The sequence below is a fragment of the Mesoplodon bidens genome (genome assembly GCF_964165515.1).
Source record: "Mesoplodon bidens genome assembly, chromosome: 5".
In the NCBI taxonomy this organism is placed as follows: Eukaryota; Metazoa; Chordata; class Mammalia; order Artiodactyla; family Ziphiidae; genus Mesoplodon; species Mesoplodon bidens.
In genome coordinates this window covers 9,859,867-9,871,960 of record NC_138161.1, presented here as the reverse complement: position 1 = coordinate 9,871,960, position 12,094 = coordinate 9,859,867, and the positions used below count along the sequence as shown (strand labels likewise).

At 43.7% G+C, this 12,094-nt stretch overlaps 1 protein-coding gene across 10 annotated transcripts in view; it reads right to left on the bottom strand.

Moving 5' to 3' along the window:
- The window catches only part of SETD4 (SET domain containing 4), a 431,158-nt gene that overhangs the window by 336,727 nt on the left and 82,337 nt on the right, over positions 1-12,094 (bottom strand). For 9 of the 10 annotated variants that reach the window (XR_014015954.1, XR_014015955.1, XR_014015956.1 and 6 more), the window contains one exon: positions 11,888-12,032. The gene's annotated coding sequence lies outside the window, so the exon portion shown is untranslated. Of the gene's footprint in view, positions 1-11,860; positions 12,033-12,094 lie in introns of those variants that run through there. The other variant, XM_081235413.1, reaches the window with a different exon arrangement.

Genomic DNA, 12,094 nt, shown 5'->3' with positions numbered 1-12,094 from the left:
CATTGACCAGCTCTGGCCAATGGGCTGTGAGTGGAAGTGATTGACGTCATTTCCATGCCAAAGCATTTAAAAGCTGACCCTCCCACCCTGGTTGCCCCAGCAACCTGGAAGCCACATACAGAGATCTTGGCTTCCCAATATGGAAGTGGCCTGGATCACCAGGTCCCTGAGTGGAGGACAGTGCCCTGAAGACTCACCTGACCCATGCCAGAATTTTCATGAGCGAGAAAGAACTCTTTATTGTCTAAGCCATGGAGTTCTAAGGTTTCTTTATTGCTACAGTACAGCCTGGTGCTAACCTGACTAAGAAAGTCTCCAAATACAATCTGATGACAGGGCATCCAGCTTCTCAGAGCTCCCCAACACCACTGAGAGTCCTTGTCTTCAGAAGCTGAGAATACTCCTTCCTCTTTGGGGGAGAAAAGGACTAATATCAGCAAGGCCATCGCTATGCCTTCTCAGGGGTTTACAAGCTACTCCGTTGATGAACACTTTGCTCTAGTGAGCAGGTGTGAGATGCTTCCTGCACAGAGAATGTTAAGTGAGCTGCAACTTTCCACTCTCTCTCCCCTGCTTCATGGTTGTACCTTTCTTTCTTATGTCCCCTTGTTCTTTCATCCCTGGCCTTTTTCCTATCTTTCTTCAGCAGTGAGATGGTGCTGGCTGATAACTCAAGGGTGGCCACGTGGCAGCTACAGCCACAAGCAATGTCCTAACCTCCAGCCCCGCCGCACCTCCAAGAGGGAGGACAGCCTCCTTAGCACTGCTGCTGCAGGCACAGCAACCCAAGTTCAAATCCAGCCCAGTCTCTTTCCTCTTTGTATGCAGTTCGAGAGTTTCTTAACTTCTCTGAGATTTCATTTCCTATTCTGCAAAACGAGGATAGTGATACTTACTTGAGAGTCTTACAGGGATTATAAGAAAAAACAAATGTAATGTTCCCAGCACAGTGCCTGGCGCAGAATATGAATTTCCTAAAAGTCTGTTTCCTTTGCCCTTTCTCCTAAGGGAGAGACCGACTCCTCTCAGATCTCCATGGTTTAATCCTACATCTATCTATGTCAGCCTTTTGATGGGCAAAACTGCACTCTTAGGTCTGTGGAGGATACAAATGATCAGACAATGTAGCTGAGGAGGCCAGAGGTACTCATAGGGAAAAGTTAACAGGTTAATTATTAATTAGATGTGTAAATACCCGCGGTTTAATATAAGCCATAAGAGCTAAAGAAATCCAGAGAAAGGAGAGACATGCTTAGGCTCCTGGGATTGAGGCTAAGGATTCAACACAGGGAGACGGGGATAAAGAAGCAGCTCCTGCTTTCCCGAAGGCCGGGTCTCCCACCTCTGGGTCAGCATCCACTCTAGTTCAAGACGGGCTTCCGATTGATAGCTGTCCCAACGATGACAGAGCTGGAGAGACATTTTCGGACAGGCTCTGCCCACTCACAGCAGATACATCTCTGGGTACTACCTACTGATTCGGGAGGGTGTAACAAATAAACTTTTGAATGGATGTGCCCACCCTACAAAAGATTTTAGAGGGTCCCCTCTGTGTAAGGTACAAGGGTGGTCACTCCAAAGGCTATACTTGATATCAAAGGCGGGGACTATGCCAGGTACCCTTGCCAAGCCAGAACCTAACACCAGCACCAGGCACCCAGAGGTTATTTACAGACTGCCACAGGAGGTTCCCACGGCTCTGCAAACATGCCTACAAATGCCCTCAAACTTCTAGATAGGCGGGGTCAGCTCCTGATTGGAATGACACTGTCAGCTTATTCAGCTGCAAGTGTGCTTTAGCCGGGACGTACAGTTCCTTTCAAAAATCTCACAAAGGGGCTTCCCTGGTGGCGCAGTGGTTGAGAGTCCGCCTGCCGATGCAGGGGACACGGGTTTGTGCCCCGGTCAGGGAGGATCCCACATGCCGCGGAACGGCTGGGCCCGTGAGCCATGGCTGCTGAGCCTGTGTGTCCGGAGCCTGTGCTCCGCAACGGGAGAGGCCACAACAGTGAGAGGCCCGCGTACCGCAAAAAAAAAAAAAAAAAAAAAAAAAAAAACCTCACAAAGGTGGGGATCATTTAGTAAATGTATAGAAATCTCAAATCACTACTGTGTGAACCTGGGACCAACATAGCGTTGTAGGTCAATTATACTTCAATTTTTTTAAAGAAAGAGAGAAAAGAAAGGATGTCATCACAGTATTCTAGGTTCTGTCTGCAGTGAACAATATTTACATAATTAGAATGTTGCAAACACTAATTACTGGCATAATTAAAAGTATGTTCATTTGGGGGAAAGAATGGGGAAGGAGAGGTAGAGGTATTAAACCTTCATCTCTTATTACACTGATAAATTTAAAACTTGCTTTTTTCTTTTTTTATTGTGTCTACACAAGACAATAAATGTTAACTAAACCTACTGTGGTCGTCATTTACAATATATATACATCAAACCATCACACTGTACACCTTAAACTTATAGAGCAATCTGTGTCAATAGTTTCTCAATAAAACTGGGGGAAAAAAATCTAACAAAGCTCCAGCCACCACTCCCAAAGGAAAACATGAATTTTAGTGTGATCTGATCGTATTAAGTATGCAAAAAAAATGCAAAGTTGCATTTTACATCCACTAGCTGAAGACTCTCACGTCAAATGGCATATTCAAAGGCCAGCATAAAACCAAAACAAATGAATAATGACTAGGTTAAAATGTTCACTTCTGCTTCTTTTCAGAGCCCTCTGGGGACATGGAAATGTAAGGGAATAACAGGTTGATTGTTCCTTAGACTTTAAGGTAAACACAGGCCAACAGTGTGACACAGCTACCAAAAAAACAAATGAGATCTCAGGATGGATAAATTAATAGAAGTATAGGGTCATAAGCAAAGGAGGTTACAGATCTCTGTACATGAACAATGTGCGGGGTCTATATTGCTACTGGACAACTCCTGCAGGAGGTGAGAGTGTTCTCCCTTCGCATCAGAGAGCAGTGAGGACATTCAGACAGGAGTCAGTAAGGCAACGTAAACACCAGTGTCATCTTGAAACACTGCAAGGACCTCAGTATGAAGAGAGCTGGATTTTTTCCATGTAGTTTCAAAGGGCAACTGAGACCAAAAGACAAAATTGAGAGGGAGACAATTTTTAGCCAAATGTGAAGGAGACCTTTCCAACAATGAAGGCTGTTCAAAAACTGGAACAGTCTCAGGAGGTGGTGGGCCTCCTTGCACTGACGCTTTCCTACAAAGTTGTCTTCCCACGTTTCTGGCTGCATGAAAATTTAGAGGAACATGAGATTCTTCAAGTTTCAAGGCAGGTTTTGTAGAAAGCATCTGTTAGGACAGAGAGTTTAGGTTGGGTGGCCTCAAATGACTGCATAGAAGCTAACCAAAAATTCTTGCTTCCTCAGATATTATTTTCCCTTATTACAAAGGTTAAGAATTTCCCGGGTCAGATTTTAAAGGGGCATTTAATCGGGTCATGAAAGTTCAGTCCTTTTCCCAACTGGCAAGTCCTGTGCTCACTGGCCTTTGTGCGGCTCTGCCCTCTCCTCTCCCACCCCAAAGTCACACCCTCACTCTTGCTGAAAGCTGTGGACTCTAAACCTCATCATGTATAATACAGAAAGGGAATCATTGATTTTGTTCTGATTAGTCATCATAATGCTTTTCTCTTATATGTACTTAATCACTGTGGTTTCTCCAAGAATGGAAAGCTTTCCTTTCTACGGGAGAATCTAAATAGCTCTCTAAACAGACAGCAGCTGAGCAAACAGTGCAGAGAATTTCGGTGCCCTGTGATGAGAGCCACCACACCCTCAGCCAAGGCCAAGCAGCTCCTAGCACGGCAGCCAAATTACAAATAGCTGCGGAGTGATTCCTTTTGATCAACGGTGGATGCTTCCATTTCTTACAAGAATGTTCCATCCAGCTTTGTGGTTAGTCACAAAGCCTGAAAATGATAAATGTACTAGAGAATCAGCCAGTGTTTCCCTTCCAGGACTAGGACCAGACGGAGCCCGGGCAGCACCACTGCAGCAGGAAATAGCCGCACAGCTGGCCCCCTGGCAAGGGGCCGGCATGAAATGCTTCTCCCTGGAGTCCTCATTTCTCCGCAGCCTTCACTGCGCACCCTGCCTGGCCCGCTCTGCCTGTCTGTGCCCAGTGATCAGGCCTTCCATACTTTGCAATCTTAAGCACAGGAAACGCACAAGTCAGCACCCACAAAAGCGCACATCGCCTCTTGCTCCTAAGGAGAATTCCCAGCAGCTGTTTAACAGGGTATATGCCCACTCACATTATCTAATTGCTGAGGCAGGATGAGATGGGGTGGAAAAAAACAAACAAAAAAAGGAATGAATGACTCCTGTGAGACTGCAGACTGCTGAATAATAACCAGTTGGCATTCTTCCCTTAAGTAATGTTCTAGTGTCAGGGGGGGAGATGTAGGTTTGAGAAGTGTTGCAGCCTCCTCGTGTTCTATGGGAAGAGGGCTGGCCAGGGGCTTTTGCTAAACAGAGAGGCTCCTTGGGGCTGGCTCTGGGAGGACTATTTCCAGCTCAAAGCACCAGGGGATGCTGCAGCAGAAGGAAGGGATAGGAGATTACAGTGTCTTCAAGGCCAAGGCCACCTGAGGTCTGACTCTGGGCATGGTCAGCCTCCCAGAGGAGGCCACAGTGAACTTGGAGCCTGTCTCCTTGGGGGCAGGACTGCTTGGCTTCTTGCTTTGTGGGAGAAAGTATGAAGCCTTGTCTTTAATTTGCATTTTCTCATTAAGTGGAGTCAAGCCCTTTTACATCTGTGGATAGTGTGGTTGCCTTGACGGGGTAGTGTCTTTACGTTCCAAATTCCAAATTACCAGCTACAAACACACTTTCATTTATTTGCCATCTGTCTTTACACAGCCTGGAACACACTCAAAGGAAGCTGAGCCTCATGCTGTAAAATCATTATTTTTCCCAGGTTGTGCCGAGCTCAGGCTACAGAACCCTGACCGCATTACTAAAGTTGGGTCTACCCAGGCCAGGTTTTACTGCTGAACATTGACCAGAGGCTTTTAAATACGGGACATGGTGAGGGAAGTTTATAGAAGTACAATCCTACCTCAAGAAACAAGAAAAATCTCAAATAAACAATCTAACCTTACACCTAAAGCAATCAGGCAAAGAAAAACAAAAAACCGCCAAAGTTAGCAGAAGGAAAGAAATTATAAAGATCAGATCAGAAATAAATGAAAAAGAAATGAAGGAAACAATAGCAAAGATCAATAAAACTAAAAGCTGGTTCTTTCAGAAGGTAAGCATATTGATAAACCACTAGCCAGACTCATCAAGAAAAAAAACGGAGAAGACTCAAATCAATAGAATTAGAAATGAAAAAGGAGAAGTAACCACTGACACTGCAGAAATACAAAGGATCATGAGAGATTACTACAAGCAACTTTATGCCAATAAAACGGACAACCTGGAAAAAACAGACAAATTCTTAGAAAAGCACAACCTTCCGAGACTGAACCAGGAAGAAATAGAAAATACGAACAGACCAATCACAAGCACTGAAATTGAAACTGTGATAAAAAAATCTTCCAACAAACAAAAGCCCAGAACCAGGTGGCTCCACAGGCAAACTCTATCAAACATTTAGATAAGAGCTAACACCTATCCTTCTCAAACTCTTCCAAAATATAGCAGAGGAAGGAACACTCCCAAACTCATTCTACGAGGCCACCTGGACACCCGGACACCAAAACCAGACTAACATGACACAAAAAAAGAAAACTACAGGCCAATATGACTGCTGAACATAGACGCAAAAATCCTTAATAAAATACTAGCAAACAGAATCCAACAGCACATTAAAAGGATAATTCACCATGATCAAGTGGGGTTTATTCCAGGAATGCAACGATTCTTCAATATACGCAAATCAATCAATGTTATACACCATATTAATAAACTGCAGGATAAAAACCATATGATCATCTCAATAGATGCAGAAAAAGCTTTCGACAAAATTCAACAACATTTATGATAAAAACTCTCCAGAAAGTAGGCATAGAGGGAACTTACTGAACATAATAAAGGCCATATATGACAAACCCACAGCCAACATCATTCTCAATGGTGAAAACCTGAAACCATTTCCTCTAAAATCAGGAACAAGACAAGGTTGCCCACTCTCACCACTATTATTCAACATAGTTTTGGAAGTTTTAGCCACGCAACCAGAGAAGGAAAAGAAATAAAAGGAATCCAAATCAGAAAAGAAAAAGTAAAACTGTCACTGTTTGCAGATGGCATGATACTACATGTAGAGAATCCTAAAGATGCTACCAGAAAACTACTAGAGCTAATCAATGAATCTGGTAAAGTAGCAGGATACAAAATTAATGCACAGAAATCTCCTGCATTCCTACACACTAATGATGAATAATCTGAAAGAGAAATTAAGGAAACACTCTTATTTACCACTGCAACAAAAAGAATAAAATACCTAGGAATAAACCTACCTAAGGATACAAAAAACCTGTATGCAGAAAACTATAAGACACTGATGAAAGAAATTAAAGAGGATACAAACAGATGGAGAGATATACCATGTTCCTGGAATGGAAGAATCAACATTGTGAAAATGACTATACTACCCAAAGCAATCTGTAGATTCAATGCAATCCCTATCAAACTACCAATGGCATTTTTCACAGAACTAGAACAAAAAATCTCACAATTTGCATGGAAACACAAAAGACCCCAAATAGCCAAAGCAATCTTGAGTAAGAAAAATGAAGCTGGAGGAATCAGGCTCCCAGAGTTCAGACTATACTACAAAGCTACAGTAATCAAGACAGTATGGTACAGGCACAAAAACAGAAATATAGAGCAATGGAACAGGATAGAAAGCCCAGAGATGAACCCACGCACATATGGTCACTTTATCTTTGATAAAGGAGGCAAAAATGTACAATGGAGAAAAGACAGCCTCTTCAATAAGTGATGCTGGGAAAACTGGACAGCTACATGTAAAAGAATGAAATTAGAACACTTCCTAACACCATACATAAAAATAAACTCAAAATGGATTAAAGACCTAAAGGTAAAGCCAGACACTATAAAACTCTTAGAGGAAAACATAGGAAGAACACTCTGCGACATAAATCACAGCAAGATCTTTTTTGATCCACCTCCTAGAGTAATGGAAATAAAAACAAAAATAAACAAATGGGACCTAATGAAACTTCAAAGCTTTTGCACAGCAAAGGAAACCATAAATAAGACGAAAAGACAACCCTCAGAATGGGAGAAAATATTTGCAAACAAAGCAACTGACAAAGGATTAATCTCCAAAATATACAAGTAGCTCATGTAGCTCAATATCAAAAAACAAACAACCCAATCCAAAAATGGGCAGAAGACCTAAACAGACATTTCTCCAAAGAAGATATACAGATTGCCAACAAACACATGAAAGGATGCTCCACATCACTAATCATTAGAGATATGCAAATCAAAACTGCAATGAGGTATCACCTCACACGGGTCAGAATGGCCATCATCAAAAAATCTACAAACAATAAATGATGGAGAGGGTATGGAGAAAAGAGAACCCTATTGCACTGTTGGTGGGAATGTAAATTGATACAGCCACTATGGAGAACAGTATGGAGGTTCCTTAAAAACTAAAAATAGAACTACCATATGACCCAGCAATCCCACTACTGGACATATACCCTGAGAAAACCATAATTCAAAAAGGCTCATGTACCACAATGTTCACTGCAGCACTCTTTACAATAAACAGGACATGGAAGCAACCTAAGTGTCCATCAATAGATGAATGGATAAAGAAGATGTGGCACATATATACAATGGAATAGTACTCAGCCATAAAAAGGAACGGAACTGAGTTATTTGTAGTGAAGTGGATGGACCTAGAGTCTGTCATACAGAGTAAAGTAAGTCATAAAGAGAAAAACAAATACCGTATGCTAACACATATATATGGAATCTAAAAAAAAAATGGTTCTGAAGAACCTAGGGGCAGGACAGGAATAAAGACAAAGATGTAGACAATGGACTTGAGGACACGGGGTAGGGGGGAGAAGGGTAAGCTGGGACGAAGTGAGAGAGTGGCATGGATATATATACACTACCAAATGTAAAATAGATGGATAGTGGGAAGCAGCTGCATAGCACAGGGAGATCAGCTCGGTGCTTTGTGACCACCTAGAAGGGTGGGATAGGGAGGGTTGGAGGGAGGCTTAAGAGGGAGGAGATATGGGGATATATGTATATGTATAGCTGACTCACTTTGTTATACAGCAGAAACTAACACACTCTTGTAAGCAATTATACTCCAATAAAGATGTTAAAAAAGAAAAAGATGTTAATAAAAAAAAAAGTCCCCCCATGGGGGCTTCCCTGGTGGCACAGTGGTTGAGAGTCCGCCTGCCAATGCAGGGGACGCGGGTTCATGCCCCAGTCTGGGAAGATCCCACATGCCATGGAGCGGCTGGGAGCCATGGATGCTGAGCCTGCACGTCCGGAGCCTGTGCTCCACAGTGGGAGAGGCCCGCGTATCGCAGAAAAAAAAAAAAAAAAAAAGTCCCCCCAAATGAATAAATACAGGACTTGATAAAAATAGCAGAGCTAGTAAACCCTCCGTGTAAACAGAAAGCTAAATTCTGTGTATATTGATTCCCTTGGGAGGTGACTTAGGCATTAGTGATTTCCACAACTAAGACTCGTGTTTAGCAAGATACTGATACCAACAAGGGGTGAGGCCGGAGCGATAAGGAACTCCCTCCTGTCTCCTCTGATGTCTCCTCTGAAGAGAGGAGAGGAGTCGGCCTAAGCAGGGCAGAATCTGGAGAGACTGGAGGGGGAGGAAGAGAGGGAGGCAGACGGGGGCTTTGTTCGTGGCACAGAAAAGCACAGCCCAGCAGAGAGGGCGCCTGCCTTGGGCACAGGTGATGAACATCCTACGGACACAGATGCTGAAGGCAGCCGAGGAGAAGCAGCAGTCAGTTCCTGCAGAGACCCCTTCCCAGCTTCTCTCCACGCTCGGCCCTCCTTCCTTCCTCCTCCAGAGCTTCACTGGGAAGCAGCTGCATCGTGGAGAGGTGGTGAAGCTCCCGGTGCCTGTGTGCTGTCTCTGGACACAGCAGGGAGGCCTCTGGCTGGGGTCAGGGCACCGCGCCGGCGACACTGGCTCAGCCCCACCTCCGTGCCAGACTTCACTTGCTCCACCTGGAGAGCAGCCCCATCCTCTGGTCTGGATCTGTCCCCGTGGACCCTGCGCATCCTCTTCTGTGTACCCTGCATCCGAGGACTGACACTGGGCTGTCACTTTCTTCTTCGCAGGGACCTGACTCTTGGTCTCTCCTTATGAGCTGCTCGAAGTCTTCTTTCTGTATCGATTATAGACCTTCACCAATTGTTTTGGCAGAGGTTGGCTTCCCGTAGATTGATCAATGCCCACAGCAACTTGGCTGAAAACCTGAGTAAAACCCAAAGCTCTGGCTCACTCTCCATCCTCTGTCTTCTGTCGGACAACTATAACCTCCACTGCAGTCAGTGCCCTGTGTGTTCTAGGAGAGGAATCAGTGGGAAGAGGCATTTCTCAGCTGGGTTCCAAGCTGGAAACGGTTCCCTTCAGGTGGAACCATCAATACCATGACATGTTGGGAAGGAAAAATCAACAATAGCTGGCAATGAGATGTGAAGGGGGCGGGAGGATTCCTGCACGACTCCCCAACTTTGAACTTGGAGGACTGGGTAGATGGCAAACGAGGGCAGGAAGACAAAACAGAAGGGGGTGTGAGTGGATATCCACGTGGGATCTCTCCCAAAGGTAACAGCTACCTGGAATGCTGTTAATCATCCCCTTGCTTCATCATATATATGCAGTGATGTGATGGTTAATGTTTAAAAATCAGGGCTTCCCTGGTGGCGCAGTGGTTGGGAGTCCGCCTGCCGATGCAGAGGACGCGGGTTCGTGCCCCGGTCCGGGAGGATCCCACATGCCGCGGAGCGGCTGGGCCCGTGAGCCATGGCCACTGAGCCTGCGCGTCCGGAGCCTGTGCTCCGCGGCGGAGAAGCCGCGGCAGTGAGAGGCCCGCGTACCGCAAAAAAAATAATAATAAATAATAAAAAAAATAAAAAAATAAAAAATAAAAATCAGCTCTCCAAAAATTAAATATGTGCGCGTATCCTAATAAGTTTGTTATAAATTGTTCGATAGAAAGGATATATAGCACACAGTTTACAAATAATAAAATACATAATATCCTTATTATAAACCTCTAACATTCAATTGATTCTCACAGAATATTTTTTATTTTTGCCGAACTTTCATAATTGTGACCAACCTATGGTTGCAACAGATGAACCAATGTAGTTTCAGTATGAAGGTTGGTTGATCTTTTTGTTTACATTAACAAGTAATAAGAAAGCAAAATGACAAAGACAAATGGTAGAAAATCACTTTTTTATCAATTATGTGAGCAACTTCTTTGTGGAATCGGATAATAGTTTTCAAATACTGGAAGGCTATTTCCTCAATTTCTGTGCTATTCACAATGTAACAGCCGCAGACATGACAAACATTTCAGTTTAATCTGTTAATCATTATTAACATTTAGTGCGTCATTTTGTTATATCCAGACAATCAACAAAGCAATTACACCCTGATTTGTAGCACTGGCCAATTTCTTTCATATAAATAGTGGCTCATTTCAAGCTACCAAGGTGATGTCACTGAACACTGAATTGGAAAGAGATCATGGTAGCATGCCAGTTTATAGGATTTTTACCATACAGATGCAATATATATAATAACCTCAAAAGCATAGATAATAGTAAAATAAGTAAGATAATTAGGAGGTGATGAGTTAGAGTATTTATTACCATTCTCTTTGCTGTAATTATTTTATTGTAAGCTTATATAATTTAATTTTTAATAGCAGCTATGTTTAACAACTGCCTTGCTAAATTCCTGAAAATTTAACTATTGGATCTCACAAGTCAGTTCAAGCCGGCTCTGGCATACCATTGTGTGAATGGCCCAACAATATGTTGTTTAATTTTGTGCTTTATAAAAATGGTACCATGTTGAGATTCCCTAGCGATCCAGTGGTTAGGACTCCATGCTCTTACTGCCAAGGGCCCAGGTTCAACCCCTGGTTGGGGAATTAAGATCCCTCAAGCTGCATGGTGCAGCCAAAAACAAACAAAAAAAAATGTTACCATATTGTAGGTAATCTTCTGGGAGTTGCTTTGTCACTCACCATCATGTTACTCTTGTCTAGGGACACTCAGCACTATCTCAGCTCTGTCACAGGAAGTAGAAGCCTGAGGACCACAACCCCCAGAATCTCTTGCCAACGGGGTTTCTGTTCTATGACCAATGACAGGTGGACGGTGGTACAAGGTGGATTTCACTCTTCCTCAGGCAGCGATGGTGTCTGTGGTAGCCATAGTGGCTTCCTGCAATGCTTCGGTTTCCAAGGAGCACCCCCATCTCTGGATTTCATCCCCTCCCATCCCTTCCAACAATTTTGTAGGACCTGAATTCCTGTACTAAACCCTTCCGACTGGAAATATATAGAATGGTTTCTGGGCTTAGGATTAAAAGACTGGGATTTATCCACGTTGATGCATGTAACCTAGGACCGTCTTTTCCACTGTGGTATAACAGGCCACGCTGTGACGGTATCACATAGGATTCTCCACAGTTAGGCTGCATTTTATATCCTGCCTGCCCATCTTTGATACTTTCAATGCAGCCAGTGTGCCCAGAGGATACTACCACAGGCAACAAGAGACACGCCCCGGTGTTGACCCACACAGTTCTCAGGCTCACTCACTGGACTCCACATTGCTGCGCTTACCTCCTTCTCCATCTCCTTCTGTAGGTGATCCACTGGATCCTGCTTTCCAGCCCGTCAACCTTGGCCAAACATGCTATCATGTATTGAAGGAGGGTCTATTGGTGATAAAGAAGTCCGGTTCCCGTGGGCCAGTACAGGCTCCCAGCTACAGCATGGGAAAAAAAAAATCACATAAGAAAAATGTAGCTTGGGTTAGCACATGTAAGC